This window comes from Maniola jurtina, chromosome 23, assembly GCF_905333055.1.
Source record: "Maniola jurtina chromosome 23, ilManJurt1.1, whole genome shotgun sequence".
In the NCBI taxonomy this organism is placed as follows: Eukaryota; Metazoa; Arthropoda; class Insecta; order Lepidoptera; family Nymphalidae; genus Maniola; species Maniola jurtina.
This window is the reverse complement of record NC_060051.1, coordinates 9102002-9123992: the sequence shown is the minus strand read 5'-3', so window position 1 is coordinate 9123992 and position 21991 is coordinate 9102002. Positions and strand designations below refer to the sequence as shown.

General features: G+C 35.2%; 1 protein-coding gene and 1 long non-coding RNA gene across 4 annotated transcripts in view; one reads left to right on the top strand and one right to left on the bottom strand.

Annotated features, from left to right (window-relative positions):
* The window catches only part of LOC123877164 (ATP-binding cassette sub-family D member), a 58591-nt gene that overhangs the window by 15517 nt on the left and 21083 nt on the right, over window positions 1-21991 (bottom strand). The gene's annotated exons all lie outside the window — the stretch shown is intronic.
* On the top strand, window positions 8412-21518 carry LOC123877187. Its single transcript, XR_006798517.1, has 3 exons — window positions 8412-8423; window positions 9792-9794; window positions 21445-21518. It is a non-coding gene; the product is annotated as an uncharacterized LOC123877187 (long non-coding RNA).

Below are 21991 nucleotides of genomic sequence, written 5' to 3'. Positions count from 1 at the left end.
AAACAAATATTTTAATTTATATGACCAATGACCACTGGTCATGGACGTTTAATTTGAAACTGTCTGAGCCGGCTCTATAAAATATAATTTTTGTTAAATAATATCAAAATGATATAAATAAAATAATGTATAAGTGTTTCCTGGTATTAAACATTATAAGTACGACATTGGTAATGATTAACGTACACTCCAACCTCCCTGGGGCGCAGTGGTAAGTGATGTGGTTGTATTAGTGAGTGTATCGAATCCGGGACCTCCCGGATTCGATTCCTGGAAGAGGTTTGGAATTTTATAATTTGTAAATCTCTGGTCTGCTCTAGTGGGAGGCTTCGGCCGTGGCTAGTTATCACCCTACCGGCAAAGCCGTGCCGCCAAGCGATTTAGCGTTCCGGTATGATGTCGTGTAGAAACCAAAGGTGTGGTTATGCCCTATCCCTTTCCAGATTAGCCCGCTTCCATCTCAGACTGCATCATCACTTACCAACAGATGAGATTGCAGTCAAGGGCTAACTTGTGTCTGAATAAATAAATAACACTCATTTTAAAAACCTAATCAGACATACCTACATACCATAGCCAGGGAATGGCCGTAAGGTGAGTTATTACTTTCTAGAACGCGTCTACAAAATTGCATCGAGTTTGATTGGTTAATATTTAAATCAGAACCAAACTACGTATGTATGGAGCGAGTGACGGAGAGGCCGCCGTTAAAGAACCGCGAGATCTATAGAGAGGATCTCACGGTCTCGTTGCCAAACTTTAATGCAATCAATGCGAGTGTAAAGTGGATAAGTGGCAGCTTCCGATTGGCTAGCACTCTTCCACTATTGGATTAAGGCACAATTCACGACAGTTATGAAACGACGACGCTTCACCTACACTGGCAGGCGTCAAATGTTATCGAAAGTTGACGCTAGGTAGGCTATAAAACGACTAGTTTTCTGATTTTACGTAAACCCTAGCCTAATATTTGACAGATGGCGATTCAGGGATCCAAGCTGAGAGTTTCTTGTACTTGTGCTCTAAGAGCTACCTATACCTGTTAGGTCAACGCGAAGTAAGCTAAAGGTTTTCTATTTCTTGACAGACACGACAGACAGACAGACGGACAGACGGAAAGACAGACAGACAACAAAGTGATCCTATAAGGATTCCGTTTTTCCTTTTGAGGCACGGAACCCTAAAAAATTATCGTTGTCACTGGTTGTCACAGACATTAGGAGATGCAAGCGAGTTTTAGCGTCAAAACAAAATAAACAAAAGCAAGCAATTTGCATTACGTTGATAAAAAGTTATATTTAAGTGGTTTTTGTGTAAAATGTTTTTTTATACAACATAAACCTGAGCTGCTAATAACAATTTTGTTCTCAGTGTTTAAACTATCTATAATATAATACATACTAGCTGATACCCGCGACTTCAATCGCGTGGATGTAGTTTTTTAAAAATCTCGTGAGAACTCTTTGATCTTCCGGGATAAAAAGTAGCCTATGTGCTAATCCAGAGTATAATTTATCTCCATTCTAAATTTCAGCCCAATCCGTCCAGTAGTTTTTGCGTGAAGGAGTAACAAACATACATACACACACACACACACACACACACACACACACGCACATACAAACTTTCGCCTTTATAATATTTGTGTGATATAGCCGGAGACCCAGCTACCTTGGACAAAGAATTAGTTGGTCATCCAAAGGGGCAATGCTGCCAGCATCTTGGGTACAATACTACAAATAAATAAAAACTGGCTTACACAAAAACCCATTTACAAGATCACTTATTGTGAAACAAAAAACGATATGTACGAGAAGGTACCTATTTAAGATAAAAAGATATACCTAAAAAAACTGGGATGCCACACATTCATAATATTATTACTTATGCAAAATAATTAAGGCATTCAATTAATTTTATCAAGTCACTTCAGAAAAATATCTTAATTAAAAGCAATGCAAGTACAGCTTTAACAATTATATATTTTAATTTCCTATAGGTACCTATTTACTTGAGCAAAGAATAAATATTGTATTAACATTAATATCAGGATGTGTAACATGTCTAAAATGATACTCGTGAAAAACCATTACGTACCTACCTATTTAGGCGAGTGAAGAGCTAATAACTTGTTATCAAGTGACAAAAAAAAATCGGTCAAGTGCGAGTCAGACTTGCACACTTTTTTTTCATAGTTTTTTTATTTTTGGAATGTTTATTATTTGTTATAACGGCAATAGAAATACATATTCTGTGAAAATTTCAACTCTCTACTTATTACAGTTCGCAAGATACAGCCCGCTGACAGACAAATAGACGGACGGACAGCGGAGGCTTATTAATAGGGTCCCGTGGCACCCTTCGAATACGGAACCCTAAAAATGTTCCAACCCAGCAAAAAAGTAAACTCACATCAGGCAACATCCATTAGTCAAGGTAGACGAAAGAAAACAAAGAAATATTCACATTAACATCGCGCTTCCGTTGATTTGATTATAATATCAACTCTTTTGATATGACATCACAGTAAAAACTGTCTGTGCCGCGTAATCTGGCAGAACAGTCGTCATTATTTAATGACAGTTGTCATTATTTGAGGACTGCGCAAGATTATACATTGCACGCTCATTATAAAGCATTTATGCGTAAATATGGGAACAGATCGGTTTGCTTCTTTGGTTTCGACGCCGGAACGAGTTTTTTTTAATGAATGAATGAATGAATATACTTTTATTGAACACCACTTTAGTACAGGAAAAACACATACCTACAAAGCACAACAAAACATAGGCAGGTAGGTACAATTTCCTTATTGCAAACGACATTTTACACGACTACGGCAAAGCCAAAAGGAAGGGTTATGATTTTGGCAGTCTATGTATATTATATAATTGTCAGTGAAGTTTTACAGGAGAGTAATAAAACTAAAATATTCGTTAGTCTCAAAAACGAGATTTTCAGACCCCTACCAGCTAGCCAGCTACTTCCCACCACCTTCTTTACCCTTATCGCCTGTTAAAAATTCTTCTACATTTTCATCTAAGATTTTACAATAATATGCCCACATAATACAAATTGATTATTATTATTTATCAAAACTCTTCTGGGTAGGCGTATTGTTCTGATAACACTTTGTTGGACAGTTGGTAATTATGGTTTTTTTTTCGAAAAATAAAGGTTGCATCAGTTCGTCAAAAAAACTAGCAGCAGATTTTTTTGTCAAATTTATTTATTTTGCTAAGATCTTTAGAGATATGTCCGAACAAAAAGCATAGCAATTAACTGGCTGCAAAAGGATGAAAATACCGGATGATAATTAGCAGACAAAAACTTCTTTGAACATTAATTCTAATTTGTCCAAACGCTCGGTTGTAACTAATGACTCGTCAGTGACAATCCATTAATAGTCAGTCACTGATTATATAACTAGATATAGTTAAAAGTGTAAATTAAAAATTTATAACACCCTCGACAGGTGAAGGTTACAGAAACTAGAAAAGAGCTGATAACTTTCATAGGCTGAACCGATTTTCTTGGATTATAGCTAAGAACACTCTCGATTAAGCCACCTTTCAAACAAAAAAAAACTAAATTAAAATCGGTTCATTAGTTAAGGAGCTACGATGCCACAGACACACAGATACACACGTCAAACTTATAACACCCCTCTTTTTGGGTCAGGGGGTTAAAAACACAACAGACCTGTAGCTCGATTCCGTAAAACCTGCATCAATCATTATTACAATCGCTATTGTTGTTATTGGCCAAAATGCTATTCTTGTTGCAACAATGCATTGAAGCCAATAGCGAGCGAGCGTCAACCAATTAGAAGTGATTGCGATCGTGACATTGTATCTGTCATTTTACCGCAATCGAGCTCCTTCTTACATAGTACTATTATCCCTATGCTTATAGTCTGTCGGCTGATTGCAGCTACTACAACAGAAAAAAAAACCTATGATAGATTGGACTTAAGGAATTAATATTTACATTATGTTTAGCACCATTAATCTTTGCAAACAGTTCGGAAATGTTTTTCGCAATATCGATGTAATCTTTTTGCTTGATATAAATCTGCTGTAAAGTGCTGTCAAGCGTTGTTTCCTGTGTAGTTTTTGCGTAATTCCTTGCTTAGATTTATTACCTATACATAAATAACGCATGTTGGTTTAACCTTTTAACTTATTACAATACGTTTGATCTTTTTTAGTGTATCTTATCTCAAAAGGAAAAAAAGAACCCTTATAGGATCACTTCGTTGTCTTATTGACTTTATGTCTGTTGTGTCTGTCAAGAAAACCTATAGGGTACTTCCCGTTGACTTAGAATTATGGCAGGTAGGTATGGTAGGTAGGTCTTATGGCACAAGTAAAGTGGAAAATGCTGTGAATTTGTGGTTACATCGCAAAAAAACATGTGTTCATGAACAAATATTAGTATTTTCAATTTTCAAAGCAAGATAACTATACTAAAAGGGGTATCATATTATGAAATGGCTTTGCCTGTACATTCTAAAACAGATTTTTATTTATTTGTATGCATAAGAGTTTTTTAATAATCGTGCAAAATGGAAAAATTACCCAAATATGGAACCCTCGGTGCGCGAGTCTGCCTCGCACTTGGCCGGTATTTTGTGCATAAGAATAAAAAATCTTCTACTAGAACTAAGAAGAAAAGAGTCTTTAGATTATTATCACACTTCACACTAATATTATAAAGGAGAAAGTGTGTGTGTGTGTGTGTGTGTGTGTGTGTGTGTGTGTGTGTGTGTGTATGTGTATGTTTGTTACTCCTTCACGCAAAAACTACTGGACGGATTGGGCTGAAATTTAGAATGGAAATAGATTATACCCTGGATTAGCACATAGGCTACTTTTTATCCCGGAAAATCAAAGAGTTCCCACGGGAATTTTAAAAAACCCACATCCACGCGAACGAAGTCTCGGGCATCACCTAGTTAATTATATTACTAACGCAATTACATCTAATCTCGTTGTTAAACTATTAAGTAATACAATTCCTAGTTCTTTGACGGTTAATTGTCAACGTTACCTTGGAGTTACACGTTCCTTTTTTAAATCTCTGTTATTTCATGATTCACCGATATGTATACTCATCATACATTCATACCCTAATGCTAAAACCTTTTTTTTTCATAAAAAATCCATCAATATTTTTTGTACAAATCTTTTTAGCTCTTGTATAAAAACTTGTACTTATTATTTTTTGTGATCAAAAAAATTCATAATCCTCTTTACATATTATTATGATTTATCCTCTACGCTACACCTAACACGAATTCAAAAAAATACAAGACGTAGAAATAAAAAAAAATATTATTAATCTGAAGGCAGAATAAGACAAATCTTCTAATAACAGATATTTAATAAGTAGTAAGTACGTAGATATACTGTACACTTTTGGAACCACACAAAATGATTTATTTAATCGTGTAAATGAATTAAGAGGGGTCTCTCCGTCACTCGCTTCATACAAACGTAGTTCCAATTTCATTTGCATATTAAGCAACCAAAGTCCATGAAATTTTGCAGACATATTCTAGAAACTAATATCTATGTCATCTATGTCTGTGGTTTTCCAGATTTCTGTTAAAATATTCGGTTTCAAAGTTACGCGGTCTTAAAAATTTACATACAAATCTTTGAGCCCCTGTAATTTTATTTTTAGAAAAATCTAAAACACCACAGACACAGATATTAGTTTCTAGAATATATCTGCAAAATTTCATGGACTTTGGATGCTTAATATTCAAATAAAATTGGAACAACGATTGTATGAAGCGAGTGACGGAGAGAGCCCTGTTAAATTGGTAATGGTAAACATTAAAGAATCCTATACACTTTTATTTTTGTCATCGCCAGTCCACTACTGAGCACAAGTCTCCTCTCAGAATAAGAATCATTATTTCGAGTTGAATGAAAAAAAAACCTACATGTTTGAGAGTTCTTTATAATGTTTTCAAATGTGTGTGAAGCCAATCCGCACTGGGCCAGCGGACTAAAGCCTTAGAATACGTTGTAAATGTTTTTAAATTCATACATTTCAAATTTAAATCATTTATTCAAATTGAAGCACTTTTTGATTTCCAAATTGTGGAATCTGTAAGATAATAATGTAATAATGATAATTCATTTCGTAAACTTAAAACCAAAGCTACGAGGGTTCCAAACGCGCCCAAGCTTCTAACCATTGCATTCTTCAGGCCATCTATTATGATTGCTTATGTATTATTATTTATTGATGTCGTGACTAGAAGCAGATATCTATATACATATATTTCATGTTTTATAGTAATAATTAGTTTCAATAAGTTTTTTTTTAAATCGAATTATTATGAAAAAGATTGAGATAACCATTCAATCAAATAAAATATGATAAAATATCTATTATAGAGGTAACATTTAAGTGCTAGGTTATATTAAACGGATATGACGTGACATTTATGATGTCTTATAAATCATGACACTGCATGTTAAGATAATATCTGAAATTATCATTTTAGAGCGACTTAAAAGGCTAAATATTTTCATAAAAGAAAATGCCTAGGTACATTTGCTTAATAGGTCTTGGATCTATTATTTAGTAATATGTCTAGGTTTCTTGTTTAATCTTATTATGGTTCACATTCAATATTTTTATCTATTATTTTATTCAATTTCTTTATTTTTCCCTCTTTTCTTTAAATTATAATGTATAATGTTAATCTTGACATTTGCATGTTAACTTCACTGAGCTCGGATTATTCGTAAGGGGTATTTAGTCTAACAAATCAATGTTATGTACGAGAAATAGTACGGACCCCGACTCCCGAGAGCTCTAAAAAAACTAAACTCATAAAACTCTAAACTCTTTAAACCCCTCATACTAATTAACAAAATTTTAGTTAATTACGTTTTTCTTTCCAAGTAGCATACACAGAGTCAATTAAAATGTTTAAGCAAAGTTTAGTTTAAAATTCTATATTTTTCCCAAAGTTTGGCACTCTCATTTGAATAATAAGTACATAATTATTTTATTTGCTAACGTGTCTTATGTCCTTGTTATTTATTTATCCAGGTAACTTGATTCAAACGCATAAACCCGGCAAAGTTCAACAATCAACGATGTATAACAGGAACAATTGCGGCCCCAGGGTAACTCCTTGACCCTTGTGAAATCATTGCATGTGTAAGGTATTAGCTAAACAATAATTAAGATAACAACTTACACGTGAGTGCAGTGAATTATTGCTATATAAGTTATAGCAATATGTAGTTTTTTTTGTCTGTAACGTCTAAACCAGAATAAAAATTCATATGAATATCTTCTTTTCTTAACTAGTATGCAGCTTTAGACTAAGATCCGCTTTCCTATTACTCTGCTGCTTAATTTTGCTTATATAAAGCATATATATGTATAGTGTCTTGAATATATTTTATCTCTCATGTCAATCAAAGTTTCTAGACATACATGGCTGCGTGTTCAATTTGATATTTTTCAAAGGTATTATATTTATATTTTTTATCCGGATTGATATCATATTTCAATTAGGTACCTAACATGCATAAAATGTTACAGTCAGACCAAATCATCCAGTTAAAACAACTTTTAAACAACAAAAACCGCTATCTTATCTATTCTACTACTAACCAGAGTGCTTTCAATTAATGAGCTATGTCAGAAGGTTTATTCACACATATAAAAGGAACTAAAAGCTTAATTTGCTTTAATCCGCTGAAATTATAAGTTATTGGTTGCTTGTATAACATGGACTTCCGCAAAGTAACGCCAGCCTCTATACAATATTTATCCACACAGTTTATATATTTATTCACATAGTTTATTATTTATAATTTAAATGCATTAATGTATGATACTAATATTAGCACTAAGTTTTTCTACTCTGCTTTTAATAAAATTATTATTCACGCGGTTTATTTTTTATAATTCGACATGTAAATATGTAAATGCATTTAATGTATAATTTTAATATCAGCACTAAGTTTTTTGCACGCCAATAATAGCTGATTGTAAATTGCATGTCTTATATTATAAATTATGTAACATCGTACTATGTATGTACTTTTCATTATCATCATAATCAACTCATCGCTGGTTCACTACTGAGTACAAATATCCTTTCAGAATGAGAAGGGTTGCGCCATACGCAATAGGGTTGGAAGATGAACCTACTTACAATCATGCAAATAAATGTATTCTTAATCGACCTAATCTTGTTTTGATAGAGGTTCTATAGTAAAAAGTACTTTTGAGTGTTCTTTCTTCTTTGTGATTTTTGTTTGTTTTCTAACTATAATACTTCTAATTTGTACCTACTGTATCGTTCAGAACATCCCAAATAAAGAGTTCTTCATTTATTATTTGCAGCTAAGAATAGTTTTGATCGGCTAAGAGTTTAGACTGTAACATGTAGGTACGTACATCCTGTACAGTTAACAATCAACGTGGTATAATAGGAATAATTACGGCCCCAGGCTAACTCCTTGTGAAACGCCTCACGTGTCGCTACGCACGCGAGCGCTTGCCTTGACCTTACCTTAGATTGACAACCAGGCTGCGATTATGTACTAAAGTAGGCATTACAAGTGGATATTACAAGTAGACGGTAGTGCCGTGAATCAAATCGTTCAAATAACTCAAAATTTAAAACCCCCCGACACAAAAACCTCTATAAGAAAACTAGAAAAAACGGCTGAACCTATTTTCTTCGATTATAGCTAAGAACACTTTCGATCAACCTTTCAAACAAAAAAAAACCTAAATTAAAATCGGTTCATTCGTTTAGGAGCTACGATGCCACAGTCAGATACACAGATACACACGTCAAACTTATAACACCCCTCTTTTTGGGTCGGGGGTTAAAAAGTAGCTTGTAGGCGTTAAACAGAAGCTTTTATTCCCATTTTTTGCAAAGTTTGAGGAAACCAAAGCCGCGATAGCCTAGGGTTAAGACGTCCGCCTCGTATTCGGGAGGTCGGGTGTTCGAACCCGAGCGAGCACCTCTAAATTTTCGGAGTTTTGTGCGTTTTAAGCAAATATCACTTGCTTTAACGGTGGACGGAAGGCTACTTGCCTGAGAGTTTTCCATACTAGGCTCAAAGGTGTGTGAACTGTAACGATCCGCACTCGGCCGGCGTGGCAGACTATGGCCTACACCCTTCCGGTGCAAGATCGTCTTTCTACATTGGAATCCCAACAGCTATCGTTTTTTCGAACTATGTGGCCTGCCTATTGTCACATCACACACACAGTGGCTCTAAGTACATTATAATGTAATACCTACAACTAAATTACAAAACAATTTTTAGGATCTGTTTCCGCATTTAACGTGGCCAAAAATCCAGTCAAGTGCGAGTCGGACTCGCACATAAAGGGTTCCGTACTATCAACAAGATTATGAACTTTTTAATTTTTTGTTATTTACATGGTGGCCATTTTGAAATTTTTATTAGTGAAAATACACACTTTATGAAAACTATCTCTTTATCATTCAGATTCATGAGATACAGCCCGCTAACGGGCGGACAGACAGACAGACGGACAGCGAAGACTTAGTAATACGATCCCTTTGGCAGCCTTTGGATATCGAATCCTAAAAAAAATTTTAGGGTTCCAGTGTTTTTCCTTGGAAAAAAATAATCAAAAGCTTAAGCAAACGTATGAAACGTCATTAAGTTTTATTCATTTACATAAAATTAATTAACCCCGTCGCGCATATCATTAATCTTTGAATCTAGATTAATTGTAGAGCTTGAGCTGTTGCCTACTAGAATGTGTTATGGAAATATTAAATAACAACCTCCATGACGCACAAGTGTGAAAAAACATATCTTATGTCACAAGTTGTCCTCAATACGAAATATATATAAAACTATGTCAACTTTTCTGCAGTCCTCTATATCTAAAAAAGCGACTAGATGCAAAAAATAGTAATAAAAACAAAATAATACGTCAAAAAACATGAAGAAAAACTAATGTTTCAAAAAAACTTTACCGCTTAGAACATACTAAAAACCTTGGCCCTACGAAAGGTAAGTACAGTTTAGAATTCTGGTCCTACGTAGCATTCGTTTTTGAAAATTCACACGTTTTTTGGTGATAACTCAAAAACCACTTTTTTGCATTTAACGGCTTTTTAGATATCGGACAACAGTACAATAAAAAAGCTTTTTGAAACTTGTCTTTCTCAACGTTTTAGCCTCGTAAAAAATATTGAATAAAAACATTTTTTTTCCTTAATTTTAACTAACACAGCTATCACGTGTATTATCTATGGCAAAAAGTTGAATCTTAACGCACATGTCTTACTTAACAATCGATTCTCGTCCGCGTGCAAAAAAACAGCATAATTATTCAATAACTTTGAGATGTTACATCGATTGACGTAAGTGGTTAATATATTTATTTAAATCGGTCACTCGGTATGCATGTTACTGCCTTTACAATCATACATTACCTTCCTACTGTAAGTAGATATATTATCTTAGCAACGAAAATGATTGTCTTTAAAGGTGCCCACGCACTTGAACTGCACTGCAGCGGAACTGCGCGTCGCGTCAGCGCCCCGCACGATATTCTCTCCAGCCGCGACGCGCGTACGTCACTGACGCGCGGCGCGGCTGGAGAGAATATCGTGCGGGGCGCTGACGCGACGCGCAGTTCCGCTGCAGTGCAGTTCAAGTGCGTGGGCACCTTTAGAGATTGCTTTAGCAATAAGACCGCCTTTGCAGAAATGGCTGAAACTAACCAACTACGCCTAAAAATCCTTTAAGTTAGTACTTATTTAGTTATCTCCTTCACGCAATTTGATAAAAGTACGAATAGGTACGTATTTTGTCTTTATGTACATAAATCCTTATAAGGATGGACCGACAATGACATTATCTACAAGTATGTATATGATTTTGGCATACGCGCCAAGAATTAAAGACAAAGGCGGTTTTGAATTAACGATGCGCGAAAAGCTTACGTGACGATCATACAGAATGACTTACAAAAAGTGCGAGTCGCACTAGCACACGAATGGTTCCGTACCATCGCATCGTACAACAAAATCTTAAACCAATATTATAATGATGTGATTTGGTAAACTATGTAATTATTTGATCGGGAACAAACCTTTTTTATGTAGGTAACCTTAAATTCACGGTTTTCGGATTTTTCCTTTAATTATGATATAAGACGTAGGTAGCTACCTGCCAAACAGACAGACAAATAAAGAGATAGGTACTATAAGGGTTCCTTTTTTCCTTTTGAGGTACGGTACCCTAAAAACTCTTAAAAAACCAAAAGTGTATATAGATTTAATCAATACAGATACGAATCAATCAAGTTGTTGGATGGCCTGTCGATTTCGCGAATCGAGGATAGAATATTGTTGTCTATACTATTTTGGCATGGTCTCTTTTAATAAACAAAAGAATTTTGTACAGTGGTATTATTAATATTCATAACTAGAGGATGCCCGCAACTTCGTCCGCGTGGATTTAGGTTTTTAAAGATCCCGTGGGTACTGTTTGTGTTTCCGGAATAAAAAGTTTATCAATTACCTCGCTACCAAACATACAAATCGGTTAAGCGAATGGGTTTTTGGGAATCCCGGGGGAATTCTTTGATTTTCCGGGATAAAAAGTAGCCTATGTCCATCCCCGGGATATAAGCTAACCCTGTACCAAATTTCGTCAGAATCGTTAAACTGTTGGGCCGTGAAAAGGTAGCAGACAGACAGATAGACAGACACACTTTCGCATTTATAATATTAGTATGGATAATTTATTTAATAACTCTAAATACACAAGCGTTATTATAATAATCCATCACACTACGCGTGCAAAGACTTTTAATATACTTTATACAGTTTTTATCTTCTGAGATAATAGTGTGAACTTAGACCTTAGCCCCTAGGTCAGATTGCACTAAATGTTTGCATTGTTTATAACTAATGACCGCAATATTCTTCCCGTATTACTATAATTAAGTTTAATAGCGTTTTTAATAGGCCACTATTAAATCTGACTTATGAACTTGGGACCATAAGTTTGAGTCCAAAAACTATAATAAATCAAACCGACCCGCCCTGAATATCGACAAATAACTGAATATTTTTTTGTTGATTATAATCAAGAGCAAAACGATGTATTTGCACAATTTTTTTTACTGTAATTGTACCGTTTTGATCGAATTCACGAGCTTCGGACTCAGTTTCAGCACAGTTTTAGGTCGTTTTTACCCGACTATGGCAAAGCCAAACGAAAGGGTTATGATTTTAGCAGTCCATTTATGTATGTAGGTTTGTATACATTTGTGCTCCACCGCAGTAATGAAACCCATAAGATAGTAGTAAAATGTCAAAAATTAAAATAAAACCTTTCTAAGAGCAATTAATTATCACTTTACATCATGATCAGATGGACGGAAGGACAGGCAGACAGACAATCAAGTGATCCAATAAGGGTTTCTTTTTCCTTTTGAGGTACGGAACCCTAAAAAGCTGTAAATACCTTTATAGTTAAGCAGAAACCGCAAGTTGGCAAAGGTGAAAAAATAATTGACACAAATAAGACACACTAACACAGACCTAAGTACCCGACGATAAAAAGTTTCTCTTACTTTAGCCCACTTTTTACAAAATGGCCGAAAACAGGGTCAATCTCGACGAATCGCGATACGGCAGACGACACGATCGGAAAAACTTTAGTGATAATAGTCTGCCAATCCGCATTGGGCCAGCGTGGTAGATTCTATAGTCTAACTCTGTAAACACTTCTCATTCTGATAGGAGCTCCGTCCTCAGTAGTGGGCCGGTGATAGGTTGATCACGATGATGATCAGGCATGCCTAAGGTAGGTAATATCAACATTGAAGCAATACTAGGGTACTTCTCTGATTTGGCGCAAATCGGAGAAAATAAGAGAATTTTTTAAATTGTGAAAATTGCTGAACTAAACTAAAATATAGGTAAAATTAAAAAGAATGACCAAGTTATATCAAATTGCACCCATGAATTTCAGAGATATATGCATTTGAAATTTTCAGTTACTGAAGGTAATGATTTCTAGTGTGCTGGTAATGATTTTGGTGGAGAAGGCGTTGATGTTTATCTGATGGTAATGAAGCAATATTTCATTTTCAAAAAATAACGTGTTTCTTCATCTTATTAATCAAGTAAACAGAATTAATAACGGAAATATTGCAAACTTTAACAAAAATATTATTCCAGACATATCATCACCTATAAATTTTACTTGAAATGTATAAAATAATCATGCTGCGAGAGCATATTATCACGAAAACAAATGTTTGGTGATAGAACAGTATGAGCGAAAACATGATTATTTTAATTTGCATAGAAATGGTAGACCTGCGATGGGTGTCGTATATAAACATTTTAGTTGATGATAAAGTTAAACCCACCCTTTTGTGGACCCTGAAGTCAAAAAGAATTTGTAAAACGATTTATAGAAAATAATATGTTCGCAGACACATGTCAAGGGAATCATTGCAACATCTTGGGAATGTTAAGACATGCGATGAATACCGCACTATCAGCCTCATGAGTCATGTTCCAAAGATGTTTCTACTTATCAGCTCTTAAGGGATTAGAAATAAATGTGACAACTACTTCAATGAGAGTCAGTTTGGATTTAGATTTGGTGTTGGAACCTGAGAAGCATTATTTGCTATAAACGTACTAGTCCAAAAATGACATGCAAACTGATGTATGAATTTCCTTCATTGATTATGAGAAAGCCTTTGACCGTGTACATCAAGTGGTACTTATTCATCGTTTGCAGTATGTTGAACTCGTTGGCAAGGAAATAAAGATCATTAAGAACCCTTACTGGTGGCAGACTGGGACAGTAATAGTTGAAGTTGAGGAAACAGATGAAGTAGCGGTAGGCCATATGGTATGACAAGGACACATCTTATCTCCGCTTCTGTTCAACTCATACTGAGATGCTATCATCTCAGAAGCATTGGAAAATAAGGAATGGGATGTCAAGGTAAACAAATAAATATAAATAATATTAGATACGCTGATGATACTGTTTTTTTGGCTTCTAGTTCCCAAGATCCTTAGAAAATAATAGATAGCGTTTATAAATGTAGCAGAAAGTCGGGTCTAAGCATGAATCTCTCAAAGACTAAGTTTATGTACAGTATCAAGAAAACCGCAACAAACCTCAATAAGAACTCTCACATGTACAACACTCGAAAGAGTTTCAATGCACAAATATCTTGGTACATGGGTAAATGAAGAATGGGATCCAGATTCTGAAATAAAGACCTGAATTGAAATTGCCCGTGAATCATTCATGAAAATGAAAAAAGTACTGCGCAATAAGCAACTGCTACTGAAAATTACTGCGAGTAAGTTGGGTTCAAAAAATAAAAATGACAAAGATGCATCAGTAAAGATAGAGACCTAATTTTGGTGATCAAATGCAGAAAGGTGGGGCATGTTCTCAGACATGACCAGTATCAGTCGTACGCGTACTATCTTTAAGAGGTAATCTGCCATTAATAAAGAAAGGAGTATTAGTCCAATGGAAACGTACATCATAAAGTATTTTTACTTTTGGTGAATTCCTGGCTTTCCTGGAAACTTCTTCCGTTTTATTTGTTTCAACTGATAGAGTTTCTTGTAAAGGTTTTTTATATAATCCCATCCTCGTCGCCACTGAAATGTACTACAAGAAGTTAATAACCATGGTCATTTCGATACGCCATTTTATTCGAAAACACGTCAAACCGTCGAAACAAAAGCCTAATAATTATTGACATACACCATCGACAATGTATATTACACAAAGCTAGCCCTTGACGTCAATTGTAGAGGTTTTGACAAATAAATAACATCTTTTATTACTATAGGAGTAGTATGTTCACAAGGAGCACATTATTATTCTGTAGATGATTTTCTTCTAAATCCCTTGTTATCTTAAACAGTATTTTCTCAATCGGCTTACTTCTTTTTATTTTTTTTATATGTTTTTTTAATTTTCACGTATTTTTTTTCTCTGTACTCTTTGTTGTCTTGGAGTCAACAAAGAGTTTTGATTTTCTATTCTTCTTTAGTCTCAAAATAATCCGTAGAGTTAAGTAAGGATGTCTTCCTCACCACTGTTATTTATCTTGCTTATCGACGAAGTTATGCGTCGTGTCACCAATAGTCCGAAAGGGATATCATGGAGCAGTAGGCAACTTGAAGACCTTGACTATGCGGATGACCTTGTTCTCATATCAGATTGACTCGAATACATTAAGTCTAAATCAAAATACCTACAAGACAAAGTTCCTTAACTAGTCTGCCGATTACCACAAAGAAAACAGTGAAGATGAGGATAAGTTCTACTGCTTCAGAACCATTTTATTTAGAAGACAAACCAATTAAACAGGTGGAGGAGTTCTATAACCTCGGTAGCATCATTTCTCCTAGCGGCGGTGCCAAGGCTGATGTCAATAACTGGATTATAAAAGCTAAAGCTCTCTCTGTTTGAATCGCTTGTAAATTCAGTCTTCTTATACAGGTGTGAAACGTGGAAACAACTATATCGCTAATCCACAGAATTCCGGTTTTCCACAATACGAGTTTCAGTGTTATTCCCCGCATTTTCTGGTCTAACACGATCAGAAATGAGGACTTGTGGTACAAATGCCAGCAACTCCCAGTTAATAAGGAAATAGCTTTGAGGCGATTGTGATTGGTCGGGCATATTTTGCGAAGAGAGGAAGAAAACGTTGCTCAAGCGGCATTTATTGAAACGTGCCTACCTGGCAGCCTGGCGGTCAAATGAGACCTGGTCGAACAACAAACTCCTAGAGGAGGCCCATTGAAGCAGACTTTAAAAGAATGGAATCCTCGTGGAACCATGTCAAAGCAGCAACCAAAGGTAGGGAGACATAGAAAACAACTGCTGTAGCCCTAATATCCAAGAAGGAATGAAAGGACTCCATCATTCTTCTTTACGTTTCGCATATTTTTCTAGATCTTTCTTTAGTTCTTCGTTTTTGTTTGTTTTTTGTGTTTTTAGCCTGCGCTAATTTTTTTTCGCGCGTTTTTGACTATTTCTTTTCACTATGGTAGTTTCTAAAATCGATATATGATGGTTATTTTTAATATTGAAATACCACGAGGTGCAATAATTTTGAATAGTTATTTCTAAATTGCTTGGAACAATATGGGCTACTAATTCAACTGATAAGTTAAAGAATTACTGAAGATTAATATTTTGTCACGTGATTTAATGTCAAAGGATATGAAGAAAATTACACAATTTTGGAACACATTATTTCCTGAAAAATTGATCACCTCCTTCAATTCAACATCATTACCTTCAATTTAAAAACGGAAGGAAAATTACGGTAATGATAGAGCGTAAATGAGGTTTTGGCAGTTTTAATTGTCTAACGTCGTATTTTAAAATGCAATATATATGAACATCAAACTACATACTTATGTTGTTATTAGTGCATGAAAGAAGATAAAATTATTAAGAAAAACTAATTATTTGTCCTAAAATGATGTTGAAGGTAAAGAGTGAAAAGTCGTGCCAAACACCAGTTTTGGCACTAAAGGCGTAAATATTTTTTTTTCTACAAGTGCACGGCCACTTTCCGCAACATGCCTAGATAGACTGATTATGGCTTAGTATGGGGCAGGGGAGAATGGAAGCCAATATGTATACTAGAAGGATATTTTGGAGGTGCCATCTCAGTTGCAGGTAATGACTTTTTTTCTGTGCCAAACATTTGTTATTTTTTTATGACGTAATTAAATGATTCGTACGTGTGAAAATGCATTTTAATTGCTTCTCAGGATGTATATATTAATATGTGAAAAACTCGAGCTCGTTTAAAACCGTCTTCTTTGAAAATCATAGCGATTTTTCCTGAGACTCCTGTTTTACCCGCAGAAGGAGGTGAGTTTTTAATATCAAAAATATTATTTCTGAAGTAACCTTTGTAGTTACAATTTTGAATTTTGGGGCACCCGTAGCTGAATATACAAGAGTTCTTTTGTAATGCAATTCTTATCTGTAACTTCATTCATTATTTTTTTATTTGACCTGATATGTGATTTGCGCCAAATCTGAGAATCACCGACTAGCGTTATTAGCATGTGTTCTAGAGAAGTGACCGGTCCGGAAAGTTGCGCCATGCGTTGCTAGCCATTTGCTAATGTTACGAAAACATTGCTGTGTTTAAGGTATTGAAGGTATTGTACACTAGTATTTTAATGTTTAACAGGGCTCTCTCCGTCACTCGCTTCATACAATCGTAGTTGCAATTTCATTTGAATATTGAGCAACCAAAGTCCATGAAATTTTGCAGACATATTCTAGAAACTAATATCTGTCTGTGGTGTTTTAGATTTTTCTAAAAATATGTAGTTTTAAAATTACAGGGGCTCAAAGATTTGTATGAAAATTTTCAAGACCGCTTAACTTTGAAACCGAATATTTTAACAGAAATCTGGAAAACCACAGACATAGATATTAGTTTCTAGAATATGTCTGCAAAATTTCATGGACTTTGGTTGCTTAATATTCAAATGAAATTGGAACTACGTTTGTATGAAGCGAGTGACGGAGAGACCCTCTTAAACTATCGTGAGTGATTTCCATTTTTAAGACTTCAAAAAAAGGAGGAGGTTCTCAATTCGTCGGAATCTTTTTTTTTTTACTTCTCAATGCATAAGAGTGAATTGCTCGCGATCAGTGTAATAGCTTAGTAAACAGTAGGTTTTTAACTAGGCATAGCATATTTTAGTACTGAAAATTTTAGGGCTACTGAAAATTGTGAAATTAAAATATCCTAACCCATTCCCAAGTCCTTTATCTAGTAGTTGCTTGCGAGTTGCACATAAAGAAATACCTACCTACCTATATTTTTATAATTTTTATGATAGTGTTTGTATCTACACTTCTGCAAGGAAATATCTAAATGATTTTTAACCCCCGACCCAAAAAGAGGGGTGTTATAAGTTTGACGTGTGTATCTGTGTATCTGTGTGTCTGTGTATCTGTGTATCTGTGTATCTGTCTGTGGCATCGTAGCGCCTAAACGAATGAACCGATTTTAATTTACTTTTTTTTGTTTGAAAGGTGGCTTGATCGAGAGTGTTCTTAGCTATAATCCAAAAAAATTGGTTCAGCCGTTTAAAAGTTATCAGCTATTTTCTAGTTTTCTTGTAGAAAAGAAGGTTAGATAACCCTTAGGTTCATAATATTCAAGTGTCAATTGACAAATGTCAAGCTGTCAAGATGGACGTTGCCTAGATATACATAATTATTTATTTGAAAATGATTTGTCGGGGGTGTTGAAATTTTTTAAATACATTTAATATCAAAAATTGCGGAATCGGCAGGATTCGACCCTACCTTAATTTTTAAGGATAAGTACCTTGAGATAGACAGACAGACATACTGGTCTAAACTACAATATACATAAAACAAGGGTGCCTTGTTTTGTTTTACTAAAACTTTCCTTGTTTTTGTGAGTCTAAAAAGGGATATGTTAATTACTTATTATCGTAACATCTATGAAATACGAATATGTTAAATAATAAGTATTTAATATAAACTCGTATTTCATATAAATGTTACGCCACGATAGGAACTTTTGTACAAACTATACCTACTTTCGTATTTTTTTTAAAGAATTAGACTAATATTCCCCTTTCCCCTCCAACTAAGCGTAAAGCTTGTGCTAAGAGTGGGTATGACAATAGTGCAACGCGTGAGATTTGAACCGCCGACCTCTCAAATTTCAGTCCGCTCCTATAACCGTTGAGCTATTGAGGATCACTTTCGTGATTCATCCGGTATTATAACATAATAAGCTCCGTCATCATTATATAGTAACAGTTTTGATCAACAACATCTAAATTGATACTGACGTGGAGAAAGTTGTCGGTTTTTGCGTTATTTTTTTATACAAACTTGTTTTGATAAGACTTTCTCCTTCGTAACGCCTTTCGTTTAGGTAGAGACTCGAGTGTTTATGAAAAGAGCCCGCTATCGCCATCAACTTTGTATTTAATTTTGACCACTTCAATAGGTAGGAGTTCCCAGGCAGAGGAAGCGCCGTTATTAAATGTATTTTAATTTCTCATATGGAGATAGTATCATGTGGCACAATTTATGCATAAATACATTTCTCATTTTTTTTATACAAAAAATAGCGAGCAAACGAGCAGGCGGGTCACCGGATGTCAAGTGATTACCGCCGCCCATGAACATTTGCAGCAGCAGAGGAACCGCCGATGCGTTGTTGGCCTTTCAGGAATTTGTTGGTCCACCCCTTGAATAACCCCATGTTGAAATCTAATGGGAACACCGCAGAAGAAGGTTGATTCCACAGTTTGCATGTGCGTGGAAAAAAGGATCTGGCACAACGAGCGGTCGAAGTGCAGCAGGCACCTAGGTGGTGCGGGTGAAATTGCTGGCGATGGCAGCGGTTTTTAAAAGGTCCACATTAACAAGTGTAAATTAAAAATTTTCACACCCCCGACAAATCATTTTCAAATAAATAATTATGTATATCTAGGCAACGTCCATCTTGACAGCTTGACATTTGTCAATTGACACTTCACACTTGAATATTATGAACCTAAGGGTTATCTAACCTTCTTTTCTACAAGATAGCTGAATACAAAATAGCTGATAACTTTTAAACGGCTGAACCAATTTTTTTGGATTATAGCTAAGAACACTCTCGATCAAGCCACCTTTCAAACAAAAAAAAGTAAATTAAAATCGGTTCATTCGTTTAGGCGCTACGATGCCACAGACAGATACACAGATACACAGACACACAGATACACAGATACACACGTCAAACTTATAACACCCTTCTTTTTGGGTCGGGGGTTAAAAAGAAAAGCTAACTGCATGCACAAGTTCTAGAGTCTTGACCCTAACAGTTAGGGATGTACGATGACATACGTATAGTCCGCGACAGATTGAGATGGCAATCAGGGTATGAGCTAGGGGGACGCCCCGCACACCCGCGCGTCACCTGCGCTCACCCACGCGCGGGGGCTGTACGGGAGTGCGGGGCGTTCCCTCCTCGATTGTCATTTCAACCTGTCGCGTACCTACGATAGTTTCTCTTTTTAACCCCCGACCCAAAAAGAGGGATTATAAGTTTGACGTGTGTATCTGTGTATCTGTCTGTGACATCGTAGCGCCTAAACGAATGAACCGATTTTAATTTACTTTTTTTTTGTTTGAAAGGTGGCTTGATCGAGAGTGTTCTTAGCTATAATCCAAAAAAAATTTGTTCAGCCGTTTAAAAGTTATCAGCTCTTTTCTAGTTTTCTTGTAGAAAAGAAGGTTAGATAACCGTTAGGTTCTTAATATTATGTCAATTGACAAATTTATGTCAAGCTGTCAAGATGCCTTCACTTGTCGGGGGTGTATAAATTTTTAATTTACACTTGTTAAGTATTACATGATGTAGTTACTAACAAGGCCACGTAATAAGCCTAACGATGGTAATCAAAAACAATAAGTTAGTGTAACTTTCTAAGTTAGCAAGGTGAAATCACTCTGGTGAAAGTACTTAATTGACTATTTCACTAGACATAATATTATTATTTATGCCTGGCTAAAAAAATCTAGAGTCATAAAAGGTATAGAGATCTTTGGTCAAAGTATGACTTTGCAAAAGTCTTGTTAGAAGCAGTCGTTACTTTGCGGAACGCGGAAGTCCATGATATACAAGGAATCAAAAGCTTAATTTGCTATAATCCGCTGAATAAGGCCTGTATGATAAAACATGCAGTATACGACATGCACCGCTCGCCTTTCCTCTGCTAAGCATGTAAGAAAAGCCAGCCACCAAGCAAGCTTAATTACTTGGAGCCTGGTAAACCACGGCTATTCTGTTTTTAACCCCCGACCCAAAAAGAGGGGTGTTATAAGTTGGACGTGTGTATCTGTGTATCTGTCTGTGGCATCGTAGCGCCTAAACGAATGAACCGATTTTAATTTACTTTTTTTTGTTTGAAAGGTGGCTTGATCGAGAGTGTTCTTAGCTATAATCCAAAAAAATTGGTTCAGCCGTTTAAGAGTTATCAGCTCTTTTCTAGTTTTCTTGTAGAAAAGAAGGTTAGATAACCGTTAGGTTCATAATATGATGTCAATTGACAAATGTCAAGCTGTCAAGATGGACGTTGCCTCAATACATAATTATTTATTTGAAAATGATGTTTTGGAAAACTCAGATACTTTAGATAGTAGGCGCGGAATAGTCCAAGAAAATCAGTTCAGCCGTTTGAAAGTTATCAGGTCTTTTCGGTCTTTTCTAGTTACTGTAACCTTCACTTGTCGGGGGTGCTATAAATTTTTAATTTACACTTGTTAATAAAAGACTGAGTAATTTATCTTTGAGTAAAAACTCACACTCTACACGCAGCTGTTTACAAGTAATGGACGTCATCAACCATTCGGCCAATCACAGTCGTTTACGATCACGTGATTAAAGTAGACTACAAAGTGATCCTATAACGTAGGGTTGCCAACATTTCTTCAGTGAAATATAATATTTTTGAGACTAAACTATAAAAATATAGTACACTTAAAAATATATATTATTTTACGCAAAACGCAAGAAATAGATGTAACTAGATACATTATACACAAAATAAATTTAGTAAGTTATATTTAGTATTTTTTTTAAATATGCTGTCATTTTTGGGCTGTTGTTTTGTCAGCAGACTCACTACAATGTTTTACTTAAATTTTTTTAAATAAAAGATTTTTTTGTTAGATTTCAGTGTTGAAAATATAGTATTTTTGCGTACTATATATATATTTTTTCTTCGTCGATTTTCTCTTAAAATATCTCGTATTTTCTTAACAGACTAGATAGTTGGTTTCCAAAATTCATATTCAATACGGATACCATCAATAGACCCTATATTTTACATGCTGTCAAATACTCTATTGGCATACTGTAGGTA